Genomic DNA, 22,131 nt, shown 5'->3' on the forward strand with positions numbered 1-22,131 from the left:
TGAGTTGGCCAGTTTCTCAGTGAATTCGTCAGAATCACTGATATCAGAACACCGGGGTTTTAGTCCCACCCATCTCTCCAGGTATATGACTCTAGATATCCATGTGACTTCTCTGGGCCTCAGTTTACCTGTCTGTGACATCAAGGGTCAGACTGGGTGATCCCCAGGGTGGCTTCAAATTCATCCAGCTTTTGCTTGAATGCTTCAAAACAGCTCCCCCGCCCGTCTCCCCACTTCCCGGCACTCCTGGGCTCTCAAGCCCAGCTGGTCACTAGGATCAAATCCCCAGACCACACTCACTTTTGATCTCCACTGCGCCCGAATGGCCGGCCTGCGGCCTGGCCCCTCAGCAAACCAGGCTCTGTGAACAAGTAGGGCATGAGTCCAGGGATGAGGCCCCAGGCAAAGGGGCCCGAGCCACAGTGCCCGCACCCAGGGAGGGGAAGCCCCTGGTTCTGGCTCCCTTCTGCAAGGGCGCTGCAGAATCCCAGGAAACCGGTTGTTAAGGAGCCGGCAGCCGGGTACCAAGTCAGATAATGAGTGCTTGGGTTTTTCCACCGCTGTTTACCTTGGGTTAAGTATACGAAAATGATGTCATCTCTGCACCCGTCCAGCTGGCCCTGCCACCGGGGTCTCAGGCTCATCAGGGGCTCCTCCCCTCCCCATTCCGGTCACCCCCACCCTCATCAGTATGGGGGGGATGGGGGGGCAGTGAAGCCAGTCAACTTCACATCACCGCTCTCCCTCCCAGCCCCCCTTCTCCCCTTCCCAAGTTCATCCATTCTCATCTCTCACCAGGATAGACCGTGCTGGGGTCTCATTGGCCTACCTGCCGCCAGCCTGTCTCCTTCGACCCCTTCAACCCCCAAGGCCAGAGGAGCTTCCTAAATGGCCTCCTGCCTGGACCCTTGTCTGGCTTCAGTCCTGTGCTCAGAGGAAAGTGTAGCCTGACCTCAGGCCCCAGAGAGCTGATCTTCCATCCAGCCTCCGCCTACTTCCCCACCTCGCCCTGGACTTGAGCCTCAGGCCTTCAACCAGCCAGAGCTTCTTCCATAATCTGCAAGCTTTGCCTCCTTTCCTTCCCTGACACCTTCACCCCTGGAGGCCTCTTCCCTTCACCCTAGTTCCTCCTCAGGCTCAGAGCACCCCACAGAACCAACCCTCTCTGCCCTTGGATGTGCCTTCATGGCATCCTGCTTGAAAGAAAAAGGTCAGTGACTTTTTTCAGAGACTGGCAGAGGTTGCAAAGTTTGCAAGATGCAGAAAACGGCCCTGAGATTTGCTGATCATCTTGGGAGCAGATGTGTGTGGGGTGAAAGCAAAGCTGAGAACTTTGTTTGGGGAGGTAGATGAGACATTTAAGGCTGGGTAGGCCCCTCTTCCGATCAAGGCTGTGAGAATCCACCTCTTGTTGACCCTGATACCCTCTACCCAGCCCCTCCCTTAGACCTCCTTCCCATCCTGCCTGGCCTGAGCCCTGCGAGAACGAGCGCACAGCTGCTTCAGGCATCCTCAGGACGCAGTGTGCACGGGGTCGCTGAGGACAGCGGTCACAGCAGCCGCAGGGAGTGGCCAGATCCAGGGCTCAGGCAGGAACCGAGAATGGAGGCCCTGGGGGCACAAGGAAGGTGCGAGGGCAGCTCTGCAGCATCCACTGTGGCCCTTGGCTGGTTTCCTCTGAAGTGGCCCCAGTAAGCTCAGTTGGAAGGGTCTCCTGCTCTGGAAATCGACTCCCATCGAAAGGATGTGATCATAGATGCAAGCTCAGCTGTGAAAGTGAAAGTATTCGTCGCTCTATTCCTCGTGACCTGGTGGACTGTAGCCCACCAGGCTCCTCTGTCCATGAGAGTCTCCAGGCAAGAATACTGGAGTGGGGTGCCATTTCCTTCCCCGGGGAAGCCCAAGCTCAACTGAGGACAAAGTAAATAAACCTCGTGGATGGTGCGTCATAAAGAGATGACAGCACAGAACAGCCAGCATCAGCTCCTTCACTCCTCACGGCACCCTCAGACAGAGCTCTATAGTCCCCCTTTTGCACATTTTGTACATTTAATACACACTTGCGCACATGCTCAAAGCCAGGCAAGTACCTTGACCATCCTGAACCTTTACTTCTGTTAAATGGGCTTATTGATACCTATGGTACAAGGCTTTGTGAGATTGAACGTAGCAGTGTATGTGACAGGCTTCAGCTCATAGCAGGTATCAAGTCACAGCTTCCTAAGAGCAAGGAGCCATCCTGGCCACGTGGGCAGATGGCAGCTAGGGGCATGGGGGTCTTTGACCGACGGAGTGAGTTGGGACCCCAGCATGGGAGGAATAGGATGAGTTTCTGGGGTTCGAACTTCAGAAAGCGTGGCCTCTGGGTACTCCCTTCACCTGACCTCTGCCCACCCTTCCAGGCTCACGACAGGTCAAGCCACCCTGTGTCTACCACCTCCTATAGCTTGGTTCATAGATCACAGGGGCCCTGGGCTCATCTCCTGGCCCATCCCCGCCTTGACCATTCCGGAGTGGAAGAGCTAGTCCAGTTGACTCCCAGTCTGGAAACCACCCCTCCGAGGCGGGCGGAGGTGGCCGGTGAGGCCTGGCTTCATCCGGGTTCCAGCACAGCTGCCCCTATTCCCCTGACTCGCCAGCCATGGCCACTTCCTCCCACCAGGCTGGGCCAGCAGTTGTGCGGCCTATAAATAGAAGAGTGAGATTCCGCGTGGCCCAGTGAATGGGCCGACATCCTGCCTCCGCCTGACTGAGCCCTGAGTCACAGGCCCCCACTGGAGGCCCGCCCGGGGCGGCCCAGGCCCACCCCGCTGCCTCGGCCTCAGAGGAAGCGCTGGGCGGCAGAGAGTCCCTGGGGAGGCCGAGAGAGGCTTAGAGAAACGCGGCTGGCATTTCCTCCCCGTGAGGCCAGCACGCTGGCTGGCTCAGGGGGGTTAGTGTGCTGAGGGTGTGGGTGTGCACGACATGTGTGCCAGGGAGGGGTGCCGGGAGGCCTCCACGTCCCCTTCCGTGAGGGTCACGGGAAGGGGTTTCCCAGAGAGCTTCATCTGTGCTCACAGCGCCCTTGTTCTGGCTTCGGTCATCTCAGAGCCAAAACCAAATCCACACAGATAGACACCCACCCACACGAGCACCAGAAATCACTGGGAAGGCTGGAAAACGGGCCTGGGCAGGGGTAAGAAACAAAACAGCCCCAGAGGGCCAAGTGGCCAGACTGGGAGCAGGAATGAAGGGCAGGAGGCGGCGGGGGGCTCTGTGTCGCTCTGCCCAAGAGTCAGAAGGAGGTTCTGATCGGCTGCCCGGGTCCGTCCTGTGGCCAGGGCAGGAATGTGGTTCTGCTTTCTTGTCTCTTTCTCTCTCCTCCCCTAGAGCCACTAGATTGCACGCTCTGTGAGGACAAGGGTCAGGTCAGTGCTTGCTCACTGCTGTGTGCCCGCCGTATACTTGTTAGATGAGCACTGTTCACCCGCTCACATTGATCACACTCCCCTGAAGACTTGCACACTCACCCGCACACTCACCCGTACACTTTGACTCTTGCTCCCTGCTCAGGCCTCTTCAATGATTTGAGAATGTGAGCAGCCCCTCCTCTACTGTCACCTCCAAATCTCTCTCCCACCAGGGTGCCAGGGGGCAAGAAATTCCAGGGAATTGTACCCTCGGCAGTTTTGACCCGTGAGTTCTTCCTAGGAAGAGGGACAATCTCCTGATTCATACAAAGGCATCCAGTGATTTCTTCATCCAGAGGGATCAGGGTGGAAAAACCTGCTTCTGCCCCCGTCTGAAAATCCTTGCTGGCTCCCTCTTGCCCCCAGGATGATGCCCCATCTCCTTTGCATGGTTTTCCAGAGGTCACAGGGAACCCCTGCCATCCAAACACTCCATGCTTGCATCCCTCTGTGCTGTGCCTGGGCTGATCCTGTCACCCAGAATGTTCTCAGCTCCCCCCATACCATCTGCTGTCACTTGCTCAGTTTGCAAACTCCTAGTTGTATTTCAGGACCCACCCAAATATCATCTCTGTGAGAGCATAAGCCACACTAACAGTGTCTGCCCCTCCCTTCCTCAGTTTGTCATGAACTCTCCAGAAACACAGAACTATGGGCCTGGTGATGTCTTAGAGACATATAGCAGTTTGCAACCCAGAAGTGGTTGGAAATGTGTGGGGTGTTTTCTGGTTGCCACGGTAACAGGGACTGCTATGGGCATTTAATGGCCGGGGCCTGGGAATGCAAACTAGGGAAAACTGTCTATCCTGAAGGTCAATAGCAGCCCACCAAGAAATACAGAGCAGTCTTCTTTTTGATGGGGAACCCAAGGCCCAGGGAGGGAAAGTGTCCTATCAAAGTTATGCAGCAAATTAGGCAGTAAGGTGATTGGCACCAACTTTCTGCGGGGAGCATTCCTGGGCAGTGGGCCTGAGCATGGGCCTCTGACCTTCCAGGTCCTCAGGTCCTGGCCTGGCCACACTACCACCACCAGGGATGTTGTAGGAAGTACATGTGGGAATAACCCCCAGCTCCCACCAGCTGCTGGCTTCCCAGGTGGCTTAGTGGTGAAGAATCCACTTGCCAATGCAGGAGACAAAAGAGAGGTGGGTTGGATCCCTGGGCTGGGAAGATCCCCTGGAGCAGGAAATGGCAACCCACTCCAGTATTCTTGCCTGGCAAATCCCATGGACAGAGAAGCCTGGTGGGTTGCAGTTCATAGAGTCGCAGAGAGTCAGACACTGAGCGACTGGGCGTGCCCACATGCCTGCTCCTGCCTGTGCTCGTGGCCAGATGTCCTGAAGTGGCCCAGGATGTACCTGGAATATGAAACTGGTGTCCCCTGGGGAGGACAGAGGTGGGTTGTGGGCAGGGACCAGGGTTCTGCAATTACAGTGTCTCAACTCTGTGAGCTCATCTAAACACCAAAAAAGCCACCCTTTAAGTCTGAACCTGGGCACAAGTGGTTGCAACATTCCAGGGCTCAGCCTGGCCATGGGAGGTGGGCAGGGAGAGGTGGGACCCGGTGTCCCCTTAGTCAGCCCCCAGCCCTGCTCCGAGATGTCATGGCCGTCTTTCCCCTGGCCTCCCACCCTCAGCCCTGGCCACCACTGGCCTCTCACGTAGGTGGGAGGAACTTTTTAAAAACTGAAAACTATACACAAAACCGGAGACAATAAAAATATAACAATCCCCCATATCTCTATCATTCAGCTATGACAATCATCAACCAGTGGCTCATCTTGCCTCATCTAGACCCACCTCCCCATCCACATCTCTCTTCCTGTATGACTTTGAAGCAGATCCCAGGCATGACATCCATTCATCCATAAATATGTCAGTGTGTTTCTCTAAAAGGACCCTTCCTTACAAATAAACCATAATCATAGCAGCAGGATCACGCCCCCCAAATTAACAATTCCTGATATTGTTAGGGGTTCCCAGATGGTAAAAAATCTGCCTGCAAGGTGGGAGAACCAGGTTCAATCTCTGTGTCAAGAAGATCCCCTGGAGAAGGGAATGGCAACCCACTCCAGTATTCTTGTCTGGAGAATTCCATGGACAGAATTTCCATGGCAGGCTACAGTCCACGGGGTCACAAATAGTTGAACATGACTGAGCGACTAGCACTTCCTAATATTATCAAAGAGCCAATATTCACATTTCCAGTTGTGACATAGTTATCTTTTTACAGTTTATTTACATTTCAATCCGAAGAAGGTATAATTGGTCAGTATGTCTTTTTGAGTTTTTTGGGCCAAGTGTTTTGTTTCATTTGTTGGAAGAAACTAGTTGTTTATCTGGTTGCATTTCATTCCATCTGGGCTTTGCTGATTGCTGCCCTGTGGTGCAGTTGGACGTGTTCTTCTATCCTTTGTTCTACTGGTTATTAGAAGCAGATCTGATTCGTTTGTTTTGTTTTTTGGCAAAACTGTGTTGAGATTGGCAAGGTGGTGTTGAGATCTTTTATCAGGAGGTCCATGGTATCTGATTTGCTTTTAACATGCTAGCTGCCATTCAAACAGTCCGTCAGGGGCTGCCAAGTGGTATCGTATTTCATTCCTTCTGCTTTCATTAGCTGAAGTCTGTCTATAGCAGAAGTGCTTTTCTCTTCATTAGTTACATAGTGATTGAAAGGGAGTTTATCCACTCCCTCAGGCTCTGGGCTAAGTGTTCAGAGAGGGCAAGTCCCTGCCAAAAGGACACACAGCTCTGGGAGCAGGTCTAGAACTCATACCCAGGTCTGCTGCATCACCTGTGGCACTGGTCTGGAGGCAGCCTGGTGGAGCAGAGAGGGTTTGGGTCTGACAACTGGTGACCTGGTCTTGAACCTAGGACCTGCCGTTTATAAGCTGTGGGACCTTGGGCAGACCATTCAGCCCTGATGCCCTCATGAGGACAGCCCTACCTCCTTCGTGCAGCCCACGGTTCACCGACCTTTCAGCCACTGTTTAAGAGGGAACTTGAAGCAGGGCAGCCTGACATCGCCACATGGAGCACACTCACAAGCCATCACTCAGGTCCACAGCGTATCACTTTAATTTTTACTGGCTACTTCAGGGCCTGCCTAAGGTCCTTGCTTTCCTCCCAAAGGAAGGTGTGCAACAAGGGAGTTTCTCAGACCACTTTGGCCTCTAGCATCAAGGTTGTGAGCTTAGGACTGGCCACAGAATTGTGGGACCTTGTGCTCAAAAGTATCTAGAATTTCAAGATAGCAACAGCAAAGCATCAAACCAAGCATAGGGCCCTTCTGAACACAGGCCCTGGGTCATAGGCCCAAGAAACAGGCCCAGGGAGAGCTCTGTCCCAGAGGCCTGGGGATACATCTCATCCAGTTCAACAAAACATGACCAAACACAAGTCTCAGTTCAACTAGCTTCAGTTAAAAGGAGGTGTTTACAATAAATGATATTTAAGAATTGTAGTCACATAAATGCTATTTCAAGGCTTTTCATCTTTTGAGTCGACCTGTGGAGAAAGCAATAAAGACTTGATTGTGGAGCAGAAGAGGATGTGAATGTCAATAACAGGAACAGTGTAAAAAACTTTACCAAGGTGGGGTATGAACCGGCAGAGGAGATGGTGGGGCGTCGTTGCCCAAGTCCCACTGCTTATAAACGGCAGCTCCTAGATTCAAGTCCAGATCACCAGTTCTCAGACCCTCTCTGCTCCACCACCCTGCCTCCAGACCAGCGCCACACGTGACGCAGCAGACCTGGGTGTGAGTTTTAGACCTGCTCCATTTGCCGTGCGTCCTTTCAGTAGGGACTCGGCCCCTCTTTCCACCGTCTTTGAAGATAGCTTACAGCTTAGTCCCAGTTTAGCTTAAAACCAAAATACACTCTTTAATTTCATTATCTGGCCTGTAGAAGAATACCAGAAAATTATCCAAATGCCTAAAATAACCTAATGGTACCAAAATTGTCGACATACATCTATCTCCATTAGAATAGAAGCTCCCTATTCTATTAGAATAGAAGGCAGGCAAAGCACTGTTCACTTTGCATCTCTCCCTGGTTCCCATGGCACGCGAGACCCCGACCAGGGATCAAACCTATGCCCCCTGCAGTGGAATCGTGGAGTCCTAACCACTGGATCACCCGGGAATTCCCTCTGTCATTTTATGTAGGTAAAATAAAAAGATGAAGTTTTTCTTCCTTATGACTCTTATGATCTACTTTTAAAAAAAAACTGAAGTCTAGTTGATTTACAATATTGTGTTAAGTTTCTTGTCTCGTGTGTGCTCAGTCATGTCCAACTCTTTGCAACCATGTGGACTGTAGCCCACCAGGCTCCTCTGTCCACGGGATTTCTTAGGCAAGAGTCCTGGAGTGGTACCCTCTGTGATGGCCCACACTCCGTCTGCGCAGTGTGTTTCTCTCTGAATAAATCCACTTCTTACCTATCAAAACAAACAAAAGTACTGGAGTGGATGGCTATTTCCTACTCCACGGGGTTTTTCTGACCCAGGGATTGAATCCAAGTCTCTTGCGTCTCCTGCATTGATAGGTGGATTCTTTACCACTGCGCCGCCTGGGAAGCCCATCTCCTAACAACTTTCAAATATACCATGCAGTGGCATTAGCTATAGCCATCATGTTCTATAGTATATCCTTAGATACTTGTCTTATAACTCAAAGTGTGTACTTCTCACTGACTGCCTCCAGTTTCCTCCTCCCCACAGCACCCAACCCTTGCACAGATGACAAATCTTTTTTTCTATGCATTTGGCCTTTTGTATGTTGTTTTAGCTGCACACACACATATATATGTGATGTCATATAGTGTTTATCTGACCGGTTTTGCCTGGCATATTGCCCTCAAGGTCTATTCATGTTGTCACAAATGGCAGTATTTCCTTCTTTTTATGACTAATATTCCACTGCATGCATGTATATAATTGTGTGTGGGCATGCCAGTGTCTTTATCCATTCATCTGTCAATGAACCTAGTTTGTTGGCATGTCCTGGCTGTTGTAAATAATGCTGCTGTGAACATGGGGGTAGATGCCTCTTCGACATAGTGTTTTCATTTGCTTTAGATATATTTCCAGAAGTGGAACTGCTGGGTCATATGGAAGTTCTACATATGGTAGTTCTAATTTTTTGAGGAATCTCCATGCTGTTTTCCATAGTGGTTACACCAATTTACATTCCCACTGACAGTGCACAAGGGTTCCCGCTTCTCCACTTATCAGTCTTTTGATGATTGTCATGGTAACAGGTGTGAGGTGATATCTCACTGTGGTTTTTTCATTTCCCTCATGATTAGTGATGTTGAGCATCTTTTCATGTACCTGTTGGCCACTTCTTAAACAAGTGTTTATTCAGGTCCTCTGTTAATTATAGCAGCAGCAGCATCATTACTATTTTGCTATGGACTTGTAGTTCTTGATATATTTTGAATATTAACCCCTTCCAGATATATGGTTTGCAAATACTTTTTCCCATTTCATAGGTTGTCTTTTCATTATTTCTTTTGTTGTGCAGAAGCATTTCAGTGTGATATAGTCCCACTTGGTTTTATTTTGATGCTTGTGTTTCAGGTCTCATATCTAAAAAAATCATTGCCAAGACCCGTGTCAAGGAACTTTGTCCCTATGTGTTTTCTTCTAAGAGTTTTATGGTTTCCAGTTTTGCATTTAAGTGTTTGATTCACTTTGAGTTAATTTTTGTGAAAGCTGTGATCCATAATGGACATTTCTAATAAAGGAAGATTTTGGAAACTTGAGTACGTGAGCAGATGAAGGGATGAGTGAGGGCCTAGGAAGGACACTGTGCAAACAGATCAGTTTGCCAAGACAGACTCCTGCAGAACACCCCAGTGGGTTCAGATGACAGCTAAGGACAGAGGGCAAAACGTGAAGCCAGGCCTGGGGGCCAGGGGGAAGTGGGCCAACTCCATTTGTTCATTGAGTGGGTGTCTATGAATCACCTACCTTGTGCAGACACCAGGCACCTGAGATATATCAGTAGCAAACATGAATCCCCCGCCCTTGGGGAGCTCATATCCAGGGTTAGTATAATGTGTGGTGAGCAGCAGTGACCCTGGGGGAGCCTGGCCTATGTGTGCCCAAGGCTGCATCTTCCTAGGAATGTGTTTATAATAATATTATTAATTGCAATAACGGCAGTGATCATTTATAAAGAACCTATAGTATTGGTCAAGAGCATTTCAGTTTTTTAAGAAATTATTTTTGGCTGTGCTGGGTCTCTAATGAGGTGCAGGAGCGCTTTGTTGCTTGGGCTCAGGCTTTTTCTAGTCGCAGGCTCTTCACCGTTGCCTGCAAACAAGCTTCTTGTTACAGAAGCAAACATGCTTCTTCTTCAACAAAAGAAGCATGGGCTCTAGAGGGTGGGCTTAGTTACCCTGTGGCATGTGGGATCTTTCCGGACCAGGGATCGAACCCATGTCCCCTAAATTGGCAGGTGGATTCTTCATCATTGGCCCACAAGGTAAGACCCAAGACCATTTCAGTTTTAAGTAACAGAAATGCAACTTGAACTGGCTTCGGCAACTGAAATGGAAAATTTTTGCCTATGTTTTAATTTCTAAAAATACCAGGGGTTCCCTAGCTGCTGGCATGGTAGATCTGGGAGCTCCAAGGCCGTCACCAGAAGTTTGCATCCTGCTCCATCTCTTGGCATTGCTATCTTCTGACGTCACCGCACTGACGTTCATTCTCACATGTCCAAATAATAAAAAATGGCCTCAGGTAGCTCCAGGCTAAAAGCAAAGAGCAAACACCTCTTTCATTGTTCCAGAAACTTCAGGGAACTGTGGCAGGGACTGGTCTGACTTGGGTCTCATGCCCAGGCCTGATCCAATCTTGTGGTCAGTAGAGATGTGTGGATTGGCCTGGATCTGGCAGTAGGAGTGGGACAGAAGGAAGGAGGGGTGCTTCTCAAAAGAGAGCAGGATCACTATTGGACAGGTAGCCTCCACGATGCCCTCCCTGTACTCTGCTTTAAGCACAAACCTCGTGTCCATTAGGCATCTCCACAGTTCCAGGTGGTGAGCCCAGTCTTATCCCCACTGTACAGATGGGGAAGGCAACTCAGAGAGGCTGAGCACCTTCCAGCATCACATACCCCGCAAGTGATGGATAAGGAGTGTGGACTGTTTCGTACTGGACACAGGTTAGTGGGGGATGCCACAGTCTCTGACCTATAGCATGGAGTCAGGATTTGACTGATTAGACCCAGTGAATGGAACAGGAGAGATGATGGGGACACCTTTATCACTGGTACCTCTGATGGTGAATTTGGCACTATCCGTATTCCCTCCTCAGTCCCCAACCCCATGGCCATGATCCATCGTGTATCTGTCCTCTTGGTCAGCATTCACTGAGGCCATGAAGTGCAGACCCAGGCGTCAGACTGCTAAGTTCCCTCAAGAGTGGGCCCTCTGGCAAGGGATTAAGGGCTGATACATTAACTTGGAAGTGGAATTCCAGGGCAGCTAGAGGGAGGGATAAGAGAAAGGAGGTCGGGAAGAACAGGAAGCAAAGCAAGGTGACGTGTAACCACTGTACAACAAACCCCATCTGGAAAATGTGCCTCAAGTGGTCCAAGGGATGGAGGATGAAGGAATTTATCCTCCTGTCTCATCTGCTGTTTCCAAACTCAGTCCAGCTGCTTGGAAATCAACACCCAAGAAGCAGTTGTTGATAGAAAGCAAAGTTCCTTTTAATCGGAATGCCGGCAGTCTGGGGAGATGGTGTACTCAGGTGTTCCGCCAAAACCAGCTCTGAAGAGTCTGCGTGGCCATGGAAGTTTCTAAGGGGGAAAAGAGAAGTCAGCTCAGTTAATCACGGATGGAGGGGGTCAGAGGTGTCATGATCCCCAGCTGTGTGCAGGCTTGTCGACTTCTTGTGATCTTTCTTGTTAGATGCTATCTTGTTCCCACCATTTGTTCATGAGATTACTGAAGGGGAAGCTGGGGAAGAGATCTGGTCACCTGGTAATTACTTATTCTTCATTTCTACTTCTTTGATCTGTGGGAAGAACCAGCAGGTTAGGCAAGGTATTTTGTGACCACAAGATCTGAAAGGTGTGCTAGGTTACTGACGACAGGGCCTCCTGAGCTCTTTCCTGCCGAAGGTGCTTAAGCTACGGCTCAAAGTTCGTCCCGAAAACGAACTCCCTCCACGTGTATGGCTTGAGTTCTTCAGCCTCTTTGGCCATTCGGGATCCGGCCCCCTTACCCTGGCATGTGGTCTGGGAGGGGTCAGCTTCAGCTGTGGGACAAGAAGTCAGGAACCTGGTGGACAGAGGAGGTGCAGAGGTATGCAACACACCCACAGCCCAGTGAAGTGGGGCTAACAGCACCTCCCGAGGGTTGCTGAGAAGACTTGAGATAATGCGTGTAAAGCACTTGCTAGTGTCTGGCTCCCAGGAGGTGAGCTGGACTGACCATTAGTTGGTTTTGCCTGGAGGTTCTTGGGCGGAGCTTACTGAAGGGTGCGGTGGATAAGCTGCATCAGCCAGGACTCTCTTCTGTGGTGAGCTGGCTCAAACGAAGGGAAGGCTGTATTGAACCACAAAACTGAGGTGCATCTGGCTTCAGCACAGTTGGACCAGGAGAAATGACCCAGGTTGATCCATAATCTGAGCATCGAGGAAATGCTCTCCTCAACCTCCAGGGACCTGAACCAAGAGAAGACTGAATAAATCTCTAGGACAAAGGCAGGTCAGTGGTTGGTTGGGGTCAGGAGAACTCACCATAAAGGGGAATGGGGAACTTTAAATGTTCTACAGCTCGACTGCGGCAGTAGTTACAAGGGTGTACACGTTTGAAAAAACGTATGAACTGGACATTTTAAAATGGCTGCATGTGAAGTATACCTTAAGGTTGATTTTTTTTTAATGAGACCAAAGAAAAATATAGTTTTCTTAGGACCCTTTCTATGACAGAAATACAGCTCAGGATAGTTTTAGAAAAAATGAAACGCATTCATTGGCTCATATAATCAGATTAGTCCAGAGATGTGGTCAGTTTCAGGTATGGCTGGGTCCAGCGGCTTACTGGTATCTGGACAGCATACTTTTCCCACCTCTTGCTTCTTTCCTTTTTGTTGGCTTCGTCCTCAAGTGAAGAACAAGAGTGGTCACCAGAAGTTCCGTCAACCCAGCAACTCCCATGAAAAGTGAATGCCTCTTTCCCCATGGCTGCTGCAGAAACCCACGGAGGGCAGCTCAGTTTCCAGCTGGGACACATGCCAGCCTCTAAAGCCAGGGGATGGGGCTGGCCCCATGCAAACCTCAGGGGTTGGGAGGAGTAACCCCCACAGGAAAACATGAAAGGGCAGAGGACCTGGGGTCAGGAAAATCGACAGATGGTCCTCACCTCTCTCCATGTACCCAGAAGGCAGTGTTATCACTCATGCCTACTTCAGATACCTCCACTCAACAGGCGCCAGGCCATCAGGGACGGGCCCCAGACTCATTCAAGACCCAAGGCTGCTTTTCTGCGATCTCACAGGCTCTGTGTGTTAGCTAAATATAAGAGTCAAAACAGAAAGTGAGCAGTAATCTCTTCCCCACCAGCCAAGGCAAACAGAGGGCTATTCCTGACTGTGCTGGGCCGTCCACCTGCACCCCAAGGAGGCTGGTGGGGAGGGAGGAGCTCTGGCCCAGAGGGAGGCCCTGGAGCTGACGGCATCTGGACTTGGAGGATGAACCCCAATGAGGGGGAGGATGCCTCCCTGGGCCTCGAGGGCCAGACAAGAGGCGCAAAGGGGCCAGCTTCTCGGTTCAGAACCACCATCCTAACAGGGTCTGGCCAGGGCAGGAGGGCCAGAGAGGAGATTGCAGGAAAGGTCATCTTTGTAGAGATCACAAACAGAAGACACTATGCAATGCCTGAAGACCTACACTCGCTTCCTGAGCAGCACAGCTGGCATGAAATGAACATGCTCTCCACGCTGACACCTCCCCAGGTTCCCCAGTGAAGTATCTGGGGAGGGGAGAAGGAACCACAACTTGTGCGTTCAGAATATGCCTAGAGAGTAGTCCTCCAGCGTTCTATTATGGCTATTAAAGGAACGCGGTGGGCCTTCCCTGGTAGTGAAGTGGCTATGACTCTGGGTTCCCAAAGTAGGGAGCCCAGGTTTGATCCCTTGTCAGGGATAGAATGCAGCCAAAAAAATAAACATTAAAAAAAAAACAAACGCAGCAACAGGCTCAGGGGAGGCAGCTTTACCCAAGTGAAAGTCACTTAGTCATGTCTGACTCTTTGCAACCCCATGGACTATACAGTCCATGGAATTCTCTAGGCCAGAACACTGGAGTGGGTAGCTGTTCCCTTTTCCAGGGGATCTTCCCAACCCAGGGATCGCACCCAGGTCTCCTGCAATGCAGGCGGATTCTTTACCAACTGAGCCACTAGGGAAGCCCAAGAAGACTGGAGTGGGTAGCCTGTCCCTTCTCCAGGGGATCTTCCCGGCCCAAGAATTGAACCGGGGTCTCCTGCATTGCAGGTGGATTCTTTACCAACTGAGCTACTTAGGGAAGCTAGCTTTACCCTCAGCCTCAGGCTAAATGATTGCCCCTAATACAAACACCCACCAACTCCAGGATCTCAAAGTTCTGTCTTTAGTGTGGCTGCTCAAGGCTTCCAGTTGAGCTGAGGTTACTTCTGATCCAGGTAAGCAAGGTTGCTTAGGGCCACCCCCCCGACACACACCCAGATCCCTAAGAAATATGGGCAAGAGAAGACCAAGCTGAGGGGGCCCCCTCCCCATCTCCCACCATGGTGCTGGCTGAGCCGGCCCGCGTAACCATGCTGTCTTCTGGGAAGCAGGTTAAATGGATGTCGTTGCCGCCAAGAGCGTGTACTTGGCAGCACAGAGCTGGTGGGGAGCAGGGCGGGAGCCAGACGGAGGAGAGAGCCCAGGCCCAGCAAGGGAAGGCACGGCCCCGGCCCGGAGCAGCTGAGCCTGGGGGGGCTGGCGGGAGGCGTGCTTAGCCCTCAGCTCTCATCTCTGCTGTTATGTCCAGGCCCTCCAGTCCTGCAGACCGGCCCAGGAACAGAGACACTTCCTGGAGCCAACACTGCGCCTGCCCGCTACTTCCCTGCACTGGCAGCTTGCCCAGGCAGCTCTCAGGCCAGGCTCCGGGAGTCCAGCTCTGCAGGAACAAGGGAGGGGCAGGGAGGCACCCCCAGCAGGCATCCTGACCCCGAGGGCCGCCAGCTCAGAGCAGGGCCCCATGAGCAAACCCCACACAGGCTCTGTGTCAGCCTGCCGGCAAGGAGCAGGGACCGGTGGGCCTCTGCCACCCCCCAGCTGTGAGACCTGGGCCATGCCTTTTGCGAGGTCTGCAAATAGGGTTAAACCCTGCCCTGCTCAGAACTGGGATCCTCGGCAGCATGCAGGCTGATGGGGGCAGACTGTGGATCTAAGCTGGCCACGTACACACTTGGCATTTGGGGGAGTAGGGGCCAACCACCCCGTCTCCCCAGGGGGCAGACACCTTCTCCGTGAGACAGTGGCGTTTACCCACCCACCTCAGGAGGCTGTGATGACCACATCTGGGTCTAACGACACATGCTTACTATAAATAGCAATTACAGAAAGCACTGGCCTTGGAGTCAGAAACTGCATGTCTATACCCCAGCTTGGCCGCATCCTTGCTGTGTGTCCTCTGGGGAGTCTCCTGAGCCTCGGTCCTCCGTCTGTAAAGTGAGGATCAAAAGTGACAGTGAGCAGCAGAGAATATCCTGGAAGTGAAAGGCTGTCAGCAGCAAACGGCCCCGTCTCCTCCGTCAGGTCCTGAAGGAAGGGCTGGAGGAAATCGCTGACTTGTGAGTGTGGAGCTGGCTAGTAGTTCTCTGGACACTTAACAGAATCACCTGAGGAACAGAAGGAAAACAAAGATACCAGGGCCTGGGTCCCTCCCAACACCCAGCAATTCAGATCCAACTGGTCTTGGCGTAGGAGGTGGTGCTGACATTTTTTAAACGTTAAGTGATTCTTCTGTGTGACCGGAGTTGGGAAGTGGTGCAGCAGCTTTACTTAGAACTCAACTGGGACACAGCCCACATTTTTGTTTGTTGTTTGGCTTGCAGGATCTTAATTCCCTAACCAGGGATCAAACCTGTGCCCTCTCAGAGGAAGCACAGAGTCCTAACCACTAGACGGGCCAGGAACCCTCCCCAGTCTCTGTTTAGAGAGGGAAACCCAGTGCCGCCCCAGCACCCTCCAACAAACTTCCTGGCCGGAGGCAAACTTCAGTCCCGGCCCACTTGGCAGAAAGAAAATCAGAGACTTTCTGCCTCCCGATGGGCCCAAGGCCATCACGCAAATGAATTACGGGCCCTCTCCCTTTCAGAAGCCCCACTCCTGCTAACTGAGTGAAGGCTGTACAGGTGGCACTAGAGGTAAAGAACCCACCTGCCAACGCAGGAGACCTAAGAGATTTGAGTTCAGTGCCGGGGTCAGGAAGATCCCCTGGAGGAGGGCATGGCAACCCGCTCCAGTATTCTTGCCCGGAGAATCCCATGGACAGAGGAGCTTGGTGGGCTGCAGTCCATAAGGTCACAAAGAGTCGGAGTCACTACCGAAGCAACTTTGCACAAACGCACGTACATGCAGAGAGAAAAGAAACCCTGGAAGAATCTATCAGATGACATGATCTCTAGGTATGGGCACCTATAAGCCTCTTTCATCCTTCTGCATTTTTGAAATGCTCTCTGCACTTGGAAAGCAGTTCTTATATGATTGAGGGAAAACCAATAATGTTTTATTTCTTATGTAGTCTTTTTTAAAAGTGGACTTTTTTTTTTTTTTCCAGATGTTTTGGGATAAAGAATGAAGAAAACACTCTGGAACAGGAGGTTTGTGGGGACAGAAGGGAGGGACAGCTGAGTGGATGTTAGCAAATGGTTAGCTATGAAGAGGATGGGATGTGTTCTGTGGCCCTGTGTCCACCTGAGATGTGAGAATCACATTTCACGAGAGGCCCGCCCACCTCTCGCCAAGAAGTAATAAACATTACCCGCCCCCCACCAACGTTAACCTTTACCTTGGAGTTGTCCCTTCCCCTGGACAGAAGAACGTTGAAGCTCCTTAAAAATTGTCTCCGGGGCTGGGATGGAGACAGCTGGGATCACAGGAGCCCGAGGAGGAGTGGGCAGCTGGGGCTGGCCAGGAGGAAGGAGGATCCTGGCGGCCAGAGTCCACATGCAGCGAGTGGAACGTGCGAGTCAGCACCTGGGGAAGGAGCCTGAGCAATACCTTAAGGATGAATTCCTCGACTGACCTGGGAGGCCAGTGAGACCCCGGGGGGGCGCCCCTGGGAGCAGGCTCAGCCCTGCTTACTGCCCTGCCACCTCCCTGTCCGTCCATCTGTGGGCTGGCCACCTGCCCAGCCTCAGCCAGAGCGGATGATTGTGTGGCTGTGGCGTTTAGTGACATCTTTGTTGAATGGCGTTCTTGTGTTCCGGAAGACATGTCACCAACTTATATTTCTGCTTGACCCAGGAACCCCAGTTCTACCCAAAACGTCCAAAATAACTGGTTGAGGCACCTGCTGGGCAAGGTGGAGACCCAGGGAGTGAGACAGGGTAGAGACCACCCGCCCAAGAGAAAGCAGGCTCTAGGGGCAACAGCTGCGGGAAGACCTCGGTCCACTGCAGGCAGATTTGCAAAATGGCCAGCTCAGCGGTGCACACTGAGGCTCCTCCCGTTTTAAAACACAGTGCCCCTAAATGGGGCTTCCCAGGTGGCTCAGTGGTAAAGAATCTGCCTGCCAATGTGGGAGACGCAGGTTCAATCCCTGGGTCGGGACGATCCCCTGGAGAAGGAAATGGCAACCCACTCCAGTATTCCTGCCTGAAAAACCATGGACAAAGGAACTGGGCAGGCTACAGTCCATGGGGTCATCAAGAGTAGGACATGACCTAGCCCTGGGTACACCTGCCCTTGAAGCTCCCCTTCCTCAGGCTGTAATGTGCAGCTAAGTTCTAGGGACCCCTCACTGCGCACAAACCAGGGAGACCTTGCATTCTCCTGGGCTCCGATCTGTGCGCGAGTGTCTCAGTGCCCAGCCTACCCCATCCTCCACCAAAAAAGAAATTATAAAAGTACATGCCAATCAATGCATCAACCAACAAAACATTAACTCATCAGCAAATCCCCCTACAGTCTCATTTCAGGAAAACGTGGGAGGGCACGCCAGCTGAACCCCAGGTAGTTCTCCCCATCCCAGAGGGGCCAGGTGGGCAAGGGCTGGGCTGGGGCCGCCGCCTGATGCACACTGCAAGAACAATAAGGATTTTTAGGGGCATTATGACTGAGTCAGAAAACACAGCTGCCCCTGAAAGTCCCTCATTTTTCTTGCTGTCCTCGAGCACTCTCCAGGTGAGGAAGGAGTCAGCCAGCTGACCCAGGTGAACCAAGGTAGAAACAGTGACCCCTCCCCGACACTGGCCCACCCCTCCCAGCCCACAGGAAGTTCTGCGGCAGGTGGGGTGGCTGCAGGGTCTCCACGGTGGCACAGTTCTCAGCCTGGACAGTGGCTGGCTTCACTGCCCCACGCCCCAGGCGCTCCCAGGAGAGACCAGCCCTTGGTCCACCCAGAGCCAACTTGGAACCCAATGCCTTCTGTCCACAGGGAGCCGTAGGCTAGAGTCCTGGCAGAATCCCAAGTGGACGAGGGGGTCCCAAGACCTAGGCAAAGCCAGAAGACCCGAGGGAGGGCTCACCTGGCCTCTGTCAGAACAGCAGAGGCTCAGCTCCCAGCATTAGGGCCCTAGACTAGGAAGACCCCAGCTGACCACTCCCATAGACCCCAGACCTTTGGCATCCTCAGAATGCCACCGGTCAGCCGGTAACGCATCCCCTGAAGCTAGGTCATCCCATCCAGAGCTGGGCTCAGCTGGCCACTGGGAGCCTCCCCTACCCACCCACCCGGGCACTGCATCCACTCCTCAGGGGCCCCCGGTCACCAGCCCCACTGAGGGTGCAGCAGGACATGTGGCCTCTCTGAATAAGGCGGACCCTGCTATAAAGTACATCCCACAGGAAACAGACCAGGCTCCACTACCCGCTTACTTGCTGTGTGGTGGCGTCTAAGTTGCTTAGAGTCTGTGTGCCTTGGCTTGCGCGTGGGTAAACAGAACAAATGGCTTCCTTTGCAGGGTGATGTGAAGACTGAAGAAAGAATAGCATACAAAGGTTTGGGCCGGCTCCCAACATACTGTCTTCCCCTGTCCAAGCAGCTTCCCCCTTGCCCTCAGACCCCTAGAGCTCCCTGGGAGACTCTGAGGACTTGGGCGGTGGAGAATTCCTCCCTCTCGGAGGGGCAGGTGGAGATGGGGTGTGGGGGCACAGGCCTCACTGCCCCATGAGCTCTGCACCGTCTTCCCACACGCCAGGGTCCTGCCTCATTCAAAGGGAGAACACCTGTGCCAAATCCCAGCTGCCTCTCAAAGCTACATTATAGCAGCTGTTACCTCGCTACAACTTTTGGCCCTAACCAAGGCCATCATGCATATACTCCACCAGCAAAGGCCAAACTGTCGGGCTTCCCTGGTGGCTCAGTGAAAAAGAATCCGCCTGCCGATGCAGAGGACACAGGTTCAGTCCTTGATCCAGGAAGATCCCACACGCTGCAGAGCAACTAAGCCCACGTGCCACAACCATTAAGCCTACGCCTAAAGCCCAGGAGCCACTACTGCCGAAGCCTGTGCACCCTAGAGCCCAAGCTCCGTGTCAAGAGAAGCCACCACGATGAGAAACCCGAGCACCAGCACTGGAGAGGAGTCCCCACGTAGCAATGAAGACCCAGCACCGCCAAAAAAAAATTTTAAACAAAATAAAATTTTTTTTAAAAAGCCAAACCGTCTCTGCACACTAGGATCCAAACCTCCTGAATCCCTCAGCAACATGACCACATCCGAAGAAGCCCTAGCCTTCAGTCTGCACAGCCGTGGTGTGAGGGGGTCCCACGGTCTGTATGCCGCAGCCCCAGTGCAGAAGAACAGACAAGGAGGACAAAGAGGGTCAGCTCACCACTTAGCAACCGAGAAGCTCAGGCAAGCTTCTAAACCCTTCTGTGCTCCAAGATCAGGGTAACGAGAGACCGCCCTGGTGGCTAAGACTCTGTGCCCCTAATGCAGGGGGCCTGGCTTCGATCCCTGGTCAGGGAACTAGATCCTGTGCACTGCAACAAAAGATCCCACATGCTGCACCTAAGACTTGGTGCAGCCAAATAAATACTTAAAAAAAAAAAACAGTGTAACTACCTATTTCATGGGGTTGCTGGAAGGATTAAATGAGTCAGTGCCTATAAAGGCTTCGAGCTGTGCCCAGCATCAAGATTTCCAGAGTCAGCAATCGCTACCATGCCTGCTTTGTGCTTCAAGGCTCAGCTCACCTTTCCTGACCCCAGCCCCGCCACCCCCAGTTAGAGCCTCGTCTTCTTTCTCCATGCTCCCCGACTCCACACACATCACACGGCTTTGCCTATTCCCCCACCCCCGCCCCGCTCAGCACCAACCTGGAACCACATCACAATCCCTTGTGCTTATTAACAATGCTGACTCTCGGGCCCCGGAGCTCAACCAAAGGGCCCTGGAGTCTGCATTGCTAACAGTCTCCTGGTGTGGTTCACAGGGTCCCAAGTTTGAGAAGCACCTCTCTGGGCCGTCTTACCACCACGGTACAGGCAGTGCCTGGCCGAGATGCTCAATAACAAGGTGAGGTTGGGGGATAGGGGTGCCCTGGACAGCGGCCAGAGGATCCCCCAGACCATGCTAGTGCGTGACGGGGACCTCCCCGGGCTTGGCTCTGACATCACCAAACACACCAGCCCCCAGTCTGGTTCCTTTCAGCCCTCACACTGAGTTGAACTCACCCTGCTGACTGGGGTCGGGGGGCGCTACACCCTTCTGCTGGGGGCTGAAAAGCCATCAAGGCTTCCGAGGGAGCTGCTGAGTATAGGCGCTCCACCTGAAAATTGCCAGCAAATCACAAAACCATAATGGAAGGAAAAGAAAAGCCAACCAGAGGTGCCAGCCCTTGTTTGCAGTTTGCTTGAGAAAGTCCCACCCGGACTCGGGAAGGAGGTGGTCAAGCGGAGGTGGCAGAATGTCCTGAAGGAGCTGCTGGGCACGGCCAGGGCTGGCGGCAGGGGCGGGCCTGGAGAAGCTGGGTATAGGGGCCCTCAGCTTAGAGGTGTGGGCTCTGTAAAAAGTGCTGCCCTCCTTCCAGCCACCCACCCCCCTGCCCCCAGGTCAGCCTGCCATGGGGGTGAGAGTCAGCGGTCTCTGCTGGATTTGGGCCTGCGCTGCGGTGGAAAGCCTTCTTGGAGCCGCTGGCCCATCCACCCTTGCTGGCCACTCCTGGGCTACGATGAACACAGCCAGGAGACCTGAGCTCCTGGGTTTACGGTCACTCATCTCTCTGCCAGAAATTCTCTGGCTGAGAACGCCTCCTAAACACTCTCTCTCACCCCCTCAGCGTCCCCTCCCCCACGCCCCACGAATGCCAGCCCTGCCTGGCCTGATGATGATGGCCCCTGTACCCTGAAGTTAGCTCAGCCCCCAAAACACTCATTGGCGGGTGGAGGTGCGAGTGCCCCTTGGCAAGGCTGGACTGGAGCCCAAATGCAGTCATCCACATGAACACCCACTCCCTTGAACCAGGCTGGTCCAGGGAGCGCGGCACCTCCCTTTCAGCCATGTTTCCTGAACACGGGAGAAGCAGACACCAGGGGGTGGGCACTGCCTGTACCTCTTTACCGGAGATGGCACTGGGGCAGGGCAACAAACTGACCAGGCCTGTAGACGGTAGGGCTAAGAGATGGGGAGACGTCTAGGCTTAGGGTGTGTGTATCCTCCTCATAGGAATCAGCCAACTGTGGACCCTCAGGCCAGACCCACAACGGTCACCATTTTATCAGAACACAGGTACTCATTCATTTACATGGTGATGGCTCAAGTGGTCAAGAACCCACCTGCAATGCAGCAGACACAGGAGACGTGGGTTCAATCCCTGGGTCGGGAAGATCCCCTGGAGGAGGAGATGGCAACCCACTCTAGTATTCTTGCCTACAGAATCCTGGGGACAGAGCAGCCTGGCGGGCTACGGTCCATGGAGTCACAAAGAGTCAGACACGACTGAGCACACACACACAAATATCCCACGGGGAGGATTCACCGTGATGCATCTTACTGTTTCCTTCATGTTGTTTCTAAACGGCCACTGTTATAAATAATAAGCATAGCGAATATCTTTTTTTGTATAAAGCATCTTCAGCGCTTTGTATCATGGATTCTAGGAAATGAAAGACAAGAGAGTTGCAACAGAGGCCCCATGGCCCCCAGAGCCTAAAATATTTACTATTTGGCTTTCCCAAACAAAGCTGGCCAACACTTAACTGCTGACCAGCATTCACTCCGCACCTAGGAGGCTCCAGGCGCCCAGCTGGGCAGCGAGGATGTAACAGTGAGCAAAACCTGGTGAGCCTTCGTGCAGTTCAAGGTCTGGGGGGAGAGGGCTCTGCAGGCCTCGGGTCCAGCTGCCTTTGTCAGGCGCATGCTCCTGCTCCAGGACTGCATCTTCTTACCCCAAACCTTCTGGCCTGACATGCTGCAGAAGTTTTCACTGCAGAAGTTTTCAGGTCTTAGATAACATGGT

The 22,131-nt window shown here is 52.6% G+C and overlaps 2 long non-coding RNA genes across 3 annotated transcripts in view; one reads left to right on the forward strand and one right to left on the reverse strand.

Moving 5' to 3' along the window:
• The window catches only part of LOC133231833 (uncharacterized), a 164,410-nt gene extending 142,485 nt beyond the window's left edge, over window positions 1-21,925 (forward strand). For both annotated transcript variants that reach the window (XR_009731250.1, XR_009731251.1), the window contains one exon: window positions 16,283-21,925. This is a non-coding gene — a long non-coding RNA (uncharacterized LOC133231833). The remainder of the gene's footprint in view (window positions 1-16,282) is intronic.
• LOC133231832 (uncharacterized) lies at window positions 11,152-16,289 on the reverse strand. The gene is made up of 2 exons (XR_009731249.1): window positions 15,883-16,289; window positions 11,152-15,164 (listed from the first exon to the last, which is right to left on the reverse strand). It is a non-coding gene; the product is annotated as an uncharacterized LOC133231832 (long non-coding RNA).
• Window positions 21,926-22,131: the final 206 nt, after the last annotated feature.

The sequence above is a fragment of the Bos javanicus genome, chromosome 19 (genome assembly GCF_032452875.1).
Source record: "Bos javanicus breed banteng chromosome 19, ARS-OSU_banteng_1.0, whole genome shotgun sequence".
NCBI lineage: Eukaryota > Metazoa > Chordata > Mammalia > Artiodactyla > Bovidae > Bos > Bos javanicus.